We start from the raw sequence: 13,032 nt of genomic DNA, 5'->3' as shown, positions 1-13,032 counted from the left end.
TGAAGGGGCTGTGGAGGAGTGGTTCTTTTATGATCCCATCAACTGAAGTTTTATATTCCAGAATCCAACATATACTATGTAGCTCACAGAGACAGTGGGTCTTCCCCAGAGTGGTCACTAGCTCTAACTCAGGTGCTGATCCAGGCTGGGTTGTCTCCAAGTCTGCCTCTGAGGTCTTTCTGGAGATTTGGGGCCACCGAACATCTTTTAATAAATGCCTTATCTGTTTGAACTAGCTAGAGTTGAGTTCTATTTTTTGCACTAAGGAGTGTAGAGAAAAGCCTTTTGGAAGAGAATGAAGAGAATGAGGTGACGTGGCAGCAGTTTTCACTAGCTTTCACTGTGCCTTAAGGGGATCTGTTACATGCTGGGTTCCTCAATTTCCTCAGCTGTCAGATGATAATGACTTACCAGTTGTACCTCACAAACATGTTAATTTTGTTGTATGAATAAGACAAAATCATGGACCGAAAGTGCTTTGAAAAGTTAAAAAATTACAAAAATGAATAAAAGATATAAATATGATTTGTTTCTAAGGGATTTGAAAAAGTGAAATTTTCTTGGATGCAGGAAGCTAAATTTATACTTTCTCTCATTAAATATACATCAGTTTCCCTTTAGATATTTATAGTTTGTCATTGACTCACAATTTTTTCTTTTTCTAAAGTTAGAACACCTCCAAAAATTTCACATTAGCTCTGAAATTACAAGATTTTGTATGTCAAAGTATGAAGTAATCACCATACATTTCCTAAAGTTGACTGTTATCTCTCTGAAAATTTTCTTGTAAGATAAGTAGAATAAATATTTTTGAAAAGCCTGATCAAAATTTACTGCCATAATATTTTAATAAACATGACATTTCCAATTTACCTAAAGCTTCTGAAAATTGTTTGTTGTAAAACCAAGCTCTCAACAATTCTTCTTCCATTCAATAAACATGGTCAGAAGACTCAATATTATTAAAATAGCAATTCCCCCCAAATTGACCTAAAGATTCAAGAATGTCCCAGTCAAAATTTTAGCAAGATATTTTGTAGAAATTGACAAGCTAATTCTAAAGTCATATGGAAATACAAAAAAATTAGAAGATCCAAAACAATTTTGAAAAGTTGGAAATTTTGAGATTTAGAATATAGCCCCAGTAATCAAGACAGTGTGGTATTGAAGTAAAGATTAAAGAAATAGATCAATGGCACAGTTGTTCACACCTGTATGAACAACTTATTTTTCCACAAAGGTACAAAGCAAATTCAGTGGAAAATGGATTGTCTTTTCAACAAATGATGCTGGAACAATTGGACATCCATATGCAAAAAAAATAAATAAATAAATTTCAATTGATACCTCATGCCATGTATACAAATTAACTGAAAATGGAACAGAGACCTAAATATAAAATCTAAAACTATAAAACTTCTGGAAGAAAATATAGGAGAAAAGCTTTATAACCTTGTGTAAGGCAAATATTTTTTAGATATGATACAAAGTACTATCCATAAAACAAAAAATTCATAACTTGGACTTCAGCAAAATCAAAAACTTCTGCTCTTTAAACACACTGTTAAGGTATTGAAAAGATAAGCCACTGAGTGGAAGAAAATGTTTGAAATCATTTGTCTCATAAGGGACTTGTGTCTGGATATACAAAGGACTCTCAAAATCAGTTAGAAAACAAACAAGTCCTTTCCCACGCCAGGTGGGAAAAAGATATGAAGATACTTTCCTAAAGATGATGTACAGATGGCAAAAAGTGCATGAAAACGTGCTCAACATGGTTGAACACTAGAGATAAGCAACATCACAATGAGATACTAATACATACCTGTCAGAATGGCTACTCTTCAAAAGACTGGCCACCCCAAGTGCTGGCAGTGTTGGCTAGGATGTAGGGGAAGGGGAACACTTACACAGTGCAGATGAAACGTTAAGCGGTACAACTACTTTGGAAAACAGTTTGACAGTTTATTAAAAACTCAAACATACATCCACCATATTATCCCGCCATCCCACTCTGAGTGATTTACCAAAGAAAAGTGGAACTATATCTACACAAAGACTTACACATGAATCTTCACAGCAGCATAATCCGTAATAGTCCAAAGTGGGGAACAACCAAAATGTTTATCAACAGATACAATAGAATACTAGTCAGCAGTAAAATAAACAAACTATTGTTTCACACATCACAAATGAATCTCAAATAATTCAGCTGAGTAAAAGAAGCCAGACAGAAAACACAACATACTATATGATTACACTTATATAAAATTCTGGAAGATGCAAACTAATCTATAGTGACAGAAAACAGATCAGTGGTTGTATGGGGATGGGGTGGGGAGGGGCAGATGGGAAGGTATGAGGAAACTTTGGGGGGTAATGGATATGTTTATTATCTTCATTTTGGTAGTGGTTTTATAAGTCTGAACATATGTCAAGATTTATCAAACTATAGATTTAAATGCGTACACTTTATTGTACATTAAGCAACCTCGATAAAGCTGGTAAAAATAATGTATTCAGCACTTATATGCCAGACCTTCTGCTAAGCATTGCAGCTCTAGTGTCAAAAAACAAAACAAAACATTGTATTTTCATAAAGTTTGTGGTTAGTAGTAAGAGGATACAGACCAGTAAAATTCCTACTTATTTACTATTTATAAAATAATGTAAATAGAAATTTGGTACAGATTGTTTATCTCTTTTGTACCTAAATCACCTGAGTAATTAACCACTTTAGTGTGAAAACAGCAAGGGCTCAGTATATCTGTTAACTGAAAAGGTAGGTAAAAGTGAAAGAGAGAGACAACAAATAATTCCTGAATATTAGTCCCTTTCCAATGCCCATGACTTAAAAATAGAAAATGGTAGGCAAAGTTTTGAATTCTTAATCTGGCCTAAGTCCATATAGTTGATGGTTGATAGGGACTGAAAATGCTAGTAAGAATTTTATGTTGAATTAAAATATGTGTTACTTAGTTTTAGGTGAATATATTTTTTAAAAGAAATTTCCCATTGAAGTATTAAACCAGTTAAAGAGAAGTACTGGTAGACTAATTGAAGAGAAGCATAACAAATTTTTTGTTTTACTCTCTGATTCACATTACATGTTTTACGAAAAGTATCAGATGGGAAAAGTCTTTTGTTTTAGTTATTTAAAAATAATTATCTGCCAAGTCGATTTTAGCTTATAATAAGTTGGCATATGAGGTTTATAAAACAATAGTAATTAACTTTTCTCAATTAAAAAAAGCCTATCATAAGTGACATGTTATTTCTAAGTAGAGAAATTAAGCAAATGAAAATTACGAGCTAGATAACCTGAAGCAATAAAATGTAATTTGGATGTTTTTGGTTTCTACATGGTGATTTTACGTTTTCTTTTCTTTCTATTTCATTACATACCCATAACCCACCTCCACTCTCTTTAGCACTTGGATCTTGAAGATATTCCTATCTTCTTTTGTTAAAAGATAAAAAACATTAGAAGAGACACTTTGAACTTAAAAAAAAATTAATTAACCAGTCATCAACATGGCTTTTGAGGATAATGGTGAGTGGAAGAGAAGACTTAACAGCTGGGCAAGTGGGCTGGCTGTTTGGCTCAGTTAAGAGCACGGTGTTATAGCATCAAGGTCAAAGAGTTCGGATCCCTTTACCAGCCAGCCACCTAAAAAAAAAAAAAGCTGGGAAAGTGAGTAATAGTGAAGCAAGAGGCCCTCATAGATAGATTTTGCTTATCTCACAATTTAAACCCATTTTTAATCAAGAAAAATGTCAGTGATTCACCATAAAATACAGTGATTTGAAATAGTATCAATCATTTATTTGCTCAAAATTCTGAAATTTAGGCAGGCGTCAGCTGGATGGCTCAATCACTTCCAAAATGTCCTCGCTCATATGCTGACGTGTTGATGTCTGTTTCATCTGGGAGCTCAGGGCCAGGAGCTTGAGTTCTCCATGTGGTCTCTCTACATAGATAAGTTGGGCTTCTCACAGTACGGAAGGCTCCGCGTAGACTTTTCACATGGTGGCTAACTACCCACAGAGCACAAATGGGGACACACTTCCAGGCCCTTTTCAGGCCAAATTGGTCTAATATATCTTGAGCCATTCTACAGCTCCTATAGATCATTGCTTAAGTTGTCTCCCCTAACTATAATGACTTCCCCAAGTCTTTTTGCTAATCTACATTCTGTACTTCCTCCAAGATCCAGCACAAGAAGCACTTCTTTCATGAAAACGTTTCTAATTATTTCACATTGGTGTGATAGCTCTTTCCTTTTGAAATCTGATACCTCTCATCCGTTACTACTAATTCTTCACTGAAAATATGCTATCCTATATTATTATTTATTTTCCTATGGATAGCATATCCTGTCTTCTCAACCCACTGTATGATCCTTGAGGACACAAACCAAGGTTGATATCTATGTCACAGTGCCTACCATGTAAACACAAGGCACTTCAAAAAGTTCATGCAAAAAATAGAATTAAAAGATAATACAGATCTTTCCATGAATTTTTTGAAGTTCTCTCATATATGCTAAACTAATGTTTGGTAGGGAGGCCATTTGGTTGTACACTGGGCATTTTAGTTCTTTTTAGATGTTATGCCACTTGAGGTGATAAACAACTTGAACTTATGTAAATGTTTTTTAAAATCTATTTGAGAAGATGTTTACCTATACTACCAAAGAAGAAGGTAAATTACTCATCAGGTATAATGAATTCAGATAATTTATTTTATTAAATTGAAATATACATTTTTATAGGAAAAATATCTATATATAAATACTTCATATATCTTGGTCTTTCTCACTGATCCGAAGAAGCAGAAACCTTTAGGATGTTCAGCATCAGTGAAGTAAGCCTAGAAAATGCAAAGATAAAATTGGTCAGCATGAAAATAATGAGTAGAAATGTTTATTAACCCAATCATCTTCTGCTGGAGAGAGAACTAGAGGAACTTTAATAGTATTCCTTTTCTGAACCACATTAGCTCCATCAACACAGAACTGTGATGAACACATTAACTAATTTTGCTCTCTACTAATCTATATGTTTTCCAATGCTATGACTTGGAAAGTAATAAACTATACCAGTGCAGTGAGGGAGGAAAACTAGGGCAAATGGGAACTTGACAGGAATAGGTTGGGTCTATAAATCATTGAATTCAATCCAAAAAATGTTTTGGCTTATATATATGTCAGCATCTTCAAAAGTAGTTTCTTTTCAAAACAGTGATTTCAGCTTAAAGAAGTTTCTGAACTTTTAACTCAAAGTAATGAGCCAGTTAATAGGAGACTGGGTTTTGTGTAGGAAGCAATTAACCGACTGATAGGAAACTTGAGAAAATGAGCACAAGCTTTAATGAGATTGGCAAAAAGGTCATGTGTTTGAGAGCTGAGATGAAGTAAAAAGTTAAGATGGTGGGAGAAATCCTTAAAGACAGTGCCATGAAAACCAGTGAAAATAAATAAGAGATATACTATCATTGGAAGTAACTTTACAAAAGGCTGTAGAATTAATTTGCCTAAAGGTAAGGTAATCTCTAGAAATCTGGGAGCCCAGGAGTCCATGGTTCAACTGGAGCTTTGTCAATGGGTCTAGTTTTAGTTCAACCAATTCAGGGATTAAATAAGTTTTAATAGAATAAATCATTACATAGCAATATATATTCTCGTTTATACACAACTTTTGGAAAGAGCAGGTCATAGGCACTGATCCCACTTTCTCTTCTCTCAGCCATTTTTCAACCCACTGCAATCTGGCTCCCTCAACTACTCTACCGAAAGTGCTCTGAGAAAGGTCACAATGATGTGATTGTCAAATACGTTCACTTCTTTTCAGCTCTCATCCTACTTTTTTTCACAGCAGAATTTGATATTGTTGATCATTTCCTTCTTTTTAAAGGGCCTGGGCTTCTAAGACACAGCTATCTCTTATTCTTTCTCTGTCTCTGCTTTTTATCCTTCTAATTCCATCTCTTCTGCTGGAATTTTTCAAAATTTTTCATCTTTACTATATGATCTTCCTGAATGATTTCATGTAATTCTAAAGCTCCAATTATTACCTATGAATCTCAAATATTGATTTCTCAACTTTCTTGGGCTTTGGATCAGACATTGAATGTAACTTCTCAGGCTCAAGATTGTCCCTCAAACCTTGTATTCTCTTTTCTTATTTTCCATGTCTCAGTTATCAGCAATCCTAATTATCCTATTGCCCAAGCTAAGAATCTTGGAGTAATCTTTTCTTTTACACCTTTCCTCACTACTGATATTTAAGTATGGTCCACTTAATCTCTGAAATATGTCTGGTATCTGTCTGTGCCTTTTCATTTCTACTATTACCATCCCAATTCAGGTTCTTATTAATTTTTGCTTGGAATTTTTCTTAGTGGCTTCCAAATTGGACTTACCTCTCTGAATCTGGCTAATTTCTGTTCCAATCTATTATTCATATTGCTGCCGAAATTATCTTTTTAAAATGATAAATTTGTTCATGTTACTTCCAGGCTTAAAAAAAAAAAAAATCTTCCTATGCTTCATGGTTTGAAGACTGCCTACCTAGCTTATAACAATATTATCTTCTATGAGCCCATCTGCTGACCAATAGGAGTGGGTCTCCAGAAGCTATATTTATGACTCTCCACTGTGCAGCCATATTTGATTAAAATAGGAATGGACATTTGCACTGATTCAATCATTCTCCCTCCTGTTAAACAATACACTTATGAGTGTCACCATATTTTAATATGTGAAATGAAGAAAAAGAAAACAAACTGGGAGGAAAAAAAAAAAAAGGAGAATTGAGTGACAAAGTACTGACCATATTCTAGCCCTTTCCCAGGCTGCCACTGCATTCCTACCCTTGGATTCTATAAAACAGCTGTATCCTTTTATTAAACCACCTTCTTCATTTTATTATTTATTTATTTGTTGTTGAGTTCACACAAGTCGATTTCTGTTATTTGCATCTTAGTAATTATGACTGGCAATAAATTAAGTTCAGACTCTTTGTCAGGGCATATAATGCCCTTCAAAAACTAGCTTTCAATCTTCACCTTTCATTTCTTTTCACTGCCTCCACTCTCTGTTACAGATAACACAAAATTCCTTCAACATTATGTCTCCATGTGTATTAGTCCGTTTCTGTTGCAAAATACCTGAAACTCGGTGATTTATAAAGAAAACAAAATTTATTGATTACAATTTTGGAGGCTAGGAAGTCCGAAGTCCAAAGAACACATCTGGTGGTGGTGACAGTGACCCAGAGGTGTCACATTGCAAGGTGGCAGAAGCAGAGAGAGGGACAGACCCTTCATGCTCCCCTTTTAAAGCCCTAAGAACCACATCTCTGACCACCATTTTTAATCCATTCGCTACGGCATGATTCCTACAATCTAATCACCTCTTCAAAGCCCCGCCTTTTAATTATCATAATAGGATTTCCCACCTCAACAGTTACAGTGGGGATTTAAGCTTCAATGAGGCTGGGTGGCATTCAATCTACAGCACCATGGGGTCATCCTCTTCCTTTCCCAAGTAAGCTTCCTCCTCAGAAGCTCGATTATTAAGTGTTCTTTCTAGCTTTCTTTATTCATAGCTTCGTTTAGCTTTTATTACACCGTAATCTCCTATTATATCCTCTCCCTCCCTTCTCCAGCTTAGACTCCATTGGCCGTCATTGTCTTGAGAACACCTGCATTGACCATGCTCCTTTCTTAGACTCCTTTATTAATACTTCCTCTTTCCCTGAACCATCAATCTCTTTGTGATGATTGAGCATCCCCATCAATATACAAATATGCTCTGGTATCTCCTCTTGATCCAAAATTTCCTCCAGCTCTCATTCCATTTTTCTGCTTTCCTTTCAAAACTAAACTTGAAAGAGTTCTACTTCTGCTTCCCCAACTGCCTTACTTCCCATCCACTCTCCAGCCCATTCCAATTTGAATTTTATTTCAATCACTGTACTGAAATTTCTTTAGTTAAGATCACCAAAAACCTTCATTTTTCCATATCTAGTGGATACTTTTCTGCTCTTATCTTAGCACTTAGCACCACTGGACATATTTGATCACTTCTTTCTTTTTGAAGTACTCTTCTTTTCAAGGAAGATTTTTAGATTCTGAGACTCCTCATGCTATAAAGCTCTCTACTCCTTCTCTGGTTACTACTACTCATCCTCCTTGGTTCCTTTTGTGTCCAATCTTTCTATGTTGGAATTCACCTGTTTTTCTCCATCTATGTGGATATTTCCTCAATCCTCCCATTCTTGTAAGCCAGAAACCCGGGAGTCATTGTTGGATTCCTCTCTTTTCCTTATCCACATTCAATTTCTCAGCAAGTCCTATTAATTCTCTCCAAATATATTCAGAGCTGCTCACTTTTTTCCATCTCCTTTATAACTACTCTAATCATCTGTCCCAATCATCTCTCACCTGAACTTCTGCAAAGCCTTCCTAACTAGTCTCCAAGCCTCCACTTTTGTCCACCCTCTAATCTGTTCTACATTTGGAAAAAGGAATAATCTTTTAAATACACAAATTGCATCATGCCATTTCCTTGCTTAAAACCATTAAATAGATTTATATTGCACTTATAATAAAATCCAATCCCTCTACCATGGCCTATCAACCAGGCTGTGAATTTTATAATGTGTGTTTTCTGACTATGGTATCCAATATTAAACAGTGCTCCTACCTAAACAAAATTCTCCATCACAACATTAAAATAATTTCCTTCATAATATTTATTGTAAATTGTAATTCTTTGTTTCCTTGTTTAATTTCTTTCTCCTGCACTAAACAGTAAACTCCTTGAGGACAAGTATCATATTTGTCTTGTTTGCTGCAGTACATCCTGGCACATATGTGCATAGCACATAGCAAGTGCTTAAGAAATAAGCATTGAGTTAATAAGTGGTTGAATGTTTATGTGTTAGACTTTCTCTTTACCACTAATCCCTAATGGACTAGGAGTTTCTCAAATGTAGGACCATGTATTATTCATATTTTTATACTTTACTCTAAGCACAATGACTGAACCACAGGAAATTCTCAATAAAAGCTTAGCAAATTTAGTTAAAATAAATGCAAATCATCAATTTTTTTTATAAAATAACTGCTTGGCACTGCTGTGTTCTGCACCATCTAGAGGAATTCTGCTAATATATATATAAGACCTTGGCTTGTAATAGCAAATTTATCTCTTATTCATTCTTTCATTTATCAAATATTTATTGAAAGCCTAGTATGTGCCAGGCACTATTCTAAACTCAGGAAATATAACATTGAACAAAACAGGGAGAAAAAAAAAAAAACTTCCCTCATGAAGTTTATATTTCAATAAGAGTAACACTGCAAAATTATGCTTTAATTAGTGAGGCTCAAGCCTTGGTATACAGTATTTTTAAATCTGCCTAGGTGACTCTAATGTATAGCTAGGACTGAGAACCTTCACTTTAGGATGACACACTTCTTATTGCCTCATTGTTTTTTAACCATGCACTGCTAGCAACTACTTTTTTCTATATGAGTGTGAGTTAGCTTTCTATATGTCACTATTTGCTTTTTAACTTAAAAGCTATTAGGATAAAATGAATATACATTATAAGATTTTACATTATAATGATTCACTCTGTATAGCTAGACACAGAATCCATTCCACAGGAGTGGACCACTTAGAATTCTCTCCCACTTAAAGTATAAATTTAAATCTTGAAAACAGAAGGAATTTTAACAAGGAACAGAAAATATCTTTGTAATTTCCCTTTCCCAAGTAAGCACTGTTTTGTAAGATTGGGAATTTCTTGTTCCTTTTTTTTTGCGTATTCTCATTGCTTTCCATACTTATATTTGATTGTGTGGGAAACTATATACAGTGATAAATTTTCATGGAGAATAATTATATGCAATGAGTTCATATTCTGTAACTGAGGAATTTAAATTTTATAAGTAAATACGTAGTCTATAGATGCTTTCTTATACCTCTTTTTATTGAGATGAAATATATGTACAATTTGGTGAATTCCAACAGATGAATAAGCATGTAAGCATCAATTTAAACAAGATATGGGACATTTTTATCAGTCCAGGAAGTTGTGTTGCATCTCTTCCAGTCAATCTCTACTCCCCATAAGTAATTAATGTTCTGATTGTATCACCATAGGAATATTTTGCCTGAGCTTCTCATACAAGGAATCATGCGGTGTGTGCTCCTTTGTTATCTGGCTTCTTTCAGACAACAGAATGTCCTTCATATTCATTCATGATGTTGTGCAGTAGTACACATTCTTTTTCTACTGCTCAGTAGTATTCCGTTGTATAAATAGCTCTTAATTAGTTGGTCTATTCACCCGTTGTTGGACATTTGAGTTTTTTCTGCTATTAACAGTGGTTTGCAAATGTTTGTGTTGACAACTATTTACACTTCTTCTGAATAATACCTAGGAATGGAAGTGCTTGGTCCTAGGATAGGTGTAAGTTTTACTTTAAAAGAGAGAGCCAAAACTTTTTTCCAGAGTTGCTTTATCATTTCTCACTTTTCCTGGCAATGTATTAACACTCCGGTTGCTCCAAATACCAAGTTTTTGTGTTGTCACCTTTTAATTTTTAGCTATTCTAAGGGTGCAAAATGGTATTTCATTGTGTTTTTAATTTGCATTTCCCTGATGACAAATAAAGTTGAGCATGTTCTCATGAGCCCATTGTACTTTTCCATTTTTCAAATAGAATTTCCATTGTTTTAATATAATTTTATTTCTTTGCTGAAATTTGTCCATCTGTCCATGCATTTTGATTATCTATTTCTTTAAGTCATGAATATCTTCATAATTATTTCTTTTAAAGTCCTTGCCTGCTAATTTTAACATCCAGGTCAACTTGGGATCTCTTTCTATAGACTCTTTTTTCTTTTGACTAAGCGTTGTACTCTTGTTTCTGGGAATATCTAGTACTTTCTGGTTACACACTAGCTAATGCGGATGATGCATTGTTGAGACTGTGGATTTTTTAATGGAAATCTCTGAGAAGTGTTGATTTTTGTGTGACCAGACAGTTAAGTTAATGGCTGATCACCTTGAATTTGTGGAGACTTGGTTTTTCTACTTTGTTATGGAAGGTTTTATCCACAATCATAGAGCTTAGTTTTGCCCTTAGTTTTAGGATATACAACTTAATATAAAGAAGTCTTTTTTATCAAAAATTATGATTGTTCTGGGATTTCAATGGAAACCTCAAGGCATTTGCCAAGCCCCAACTGCACTGGAATCAAACTCCAAACACCATTTTTCCTGAGGTAGCCAGCAGCTGGATTCCTTGCCCAGCTTTTCTATCTTTCATCAGTTGCTTTTCCTGGCCTCTTTGGACTCTGCCCTGGACATGTGCCAGTTTGGTGGTTACCCAAGTGTTTGAAGATAATTTATATCAAGATTTTTGCCCCTCTACGGCCTTCTCTTTTCTGTATTTATTCCTTAAATTTCCAACTGCTTTAACATCCTCAAATTCTGTCCTCTGATACTTAAGCCAACAAGACAGTGGCTTTCTGCTTATGGTCTAAATGCTCCATGCCTCGGGGGAAAAGTGTATAAATGTGGATCTCATTAAGTGCAGTTTCCTTCTTTCAAGGATTGAATTCTTTTCCATTTCCTGCTTGTTTTTAATCACTCTATAGTGCCTTCAAATAATTGTGTGTGTGTGTTTATATTTTTTCCAGAGTTTGTAATTAATGTCCACAAGAGGTTTAGTCTGATACTAGCTACTCTGCTTTTCCAGTACCATCATCACCATTATTACAAGGAAAAATTTCCCTATATATGCCCTCCTCTTGTAATCCCCTTTATAACATATCAGTAATTATGGAAGGCATGGTCCCAATAGAGGGAACTGAGTTTATTTAAAGAAGGGAATAGCCAAATTCTCATTTCAACATAGATTTGCTGACTATATTATGTTATAATCCTTTCACATGGTTTTTCCCGGGGTAAAATAAAATCCTGATAATATGAGAATGCTGAGATGTTCCTGCTAATTAAGAATAAACTTTCTGTGATTGTCATGACTAGTAAACATCTTATGACACTTATTGCTAATTTGACCTAAAGTAGAGAAGCCAATATTTGGGAGTGTACAGGTGTTAGATTTCAAGTTTATGGATTAAATTGTGCCCTCCCCCCCATTCATATGGTGATGCCCTAATGCCTGGTATAACTGTATTTGGAAAAGTACCTTCAAGGAGGTAATTAAGGTTAAATGAGGTTGTAAAGGTGGAGCCCTAATCCAAAGGACTGAGGTCCTTAAAAGAAGGTGAAGAGACTCCAGAGCTCTTTCTTTCTCTATGAATGTTCACCAAATAAAGTCCATGTGAGGACACATTGAGAAGGTGGCTGTCTGAAAGTCAAGAAGACAGCCCTCACCAGAAACTGAATTTACTGGCACCTTGATCAAGGACTTCTGTGAGAAAATAAATTTCCATTATGTAAACCACCCAGCCTATGGTAGTTTGTTATGACAGCCTGCATAGACTAATATATCACATTTTAAATCTTCTTGATTATTCATTATTAAACTCATGATGTTAATTACTAGGATTTATAACTAATAGCTACTTAAAACTCTTTGACCAGATAATAGTGTCTCTTTTCCTTAAATTTTCTCGTACTCTCCCTCTTCTTCTTTGTTTTAAAATCATCTATATTCACAAGTAAGACGATAGGTAGCTTTAGAATCACAATTTAAAGGACCTGACTCTTAACATTTCTTGAACAATTCTGAAATCCTCTAGACAAATGGAAAACCTGACAGTGAAATATAATATCTCAATTATTGTATTTCAAATTATGGCATCAAACTTACTTTGGCTTCAGATAATGTCAAATGTGCCACTCAAGATTATCTTCAGAGGTACGCATCACTGAAATCCAAGCATCAGACAGACAAAATAAGGAATATTTTACCATCATTCCTCTGTTTACTTTTGTCAAAGGGGTCACTTTTAGTTCCTATGACTACATGCTAGGGTTGCT

This window comes from Cynocephalus volans, chromosome 6 (genome assembly GCF_027409185.1).
Source record: "Cynocephalus volans isolate mCynVol1 chromosome 6, mCynVol1.pri, whole genome shotgun sequence".
Taxonomy (NCBI): domain Eukaryota; kingdom Metazoa; phylum Chordata; class Mammalia; order Dermoptera; family Cynocephalidae; genus Cynocephalus; species Cynocephalus volans.
The sequence above is the reverse complement of the archived record's forward strand: the minus strand, read 5'-3'. Positions refer to the sequence as shown.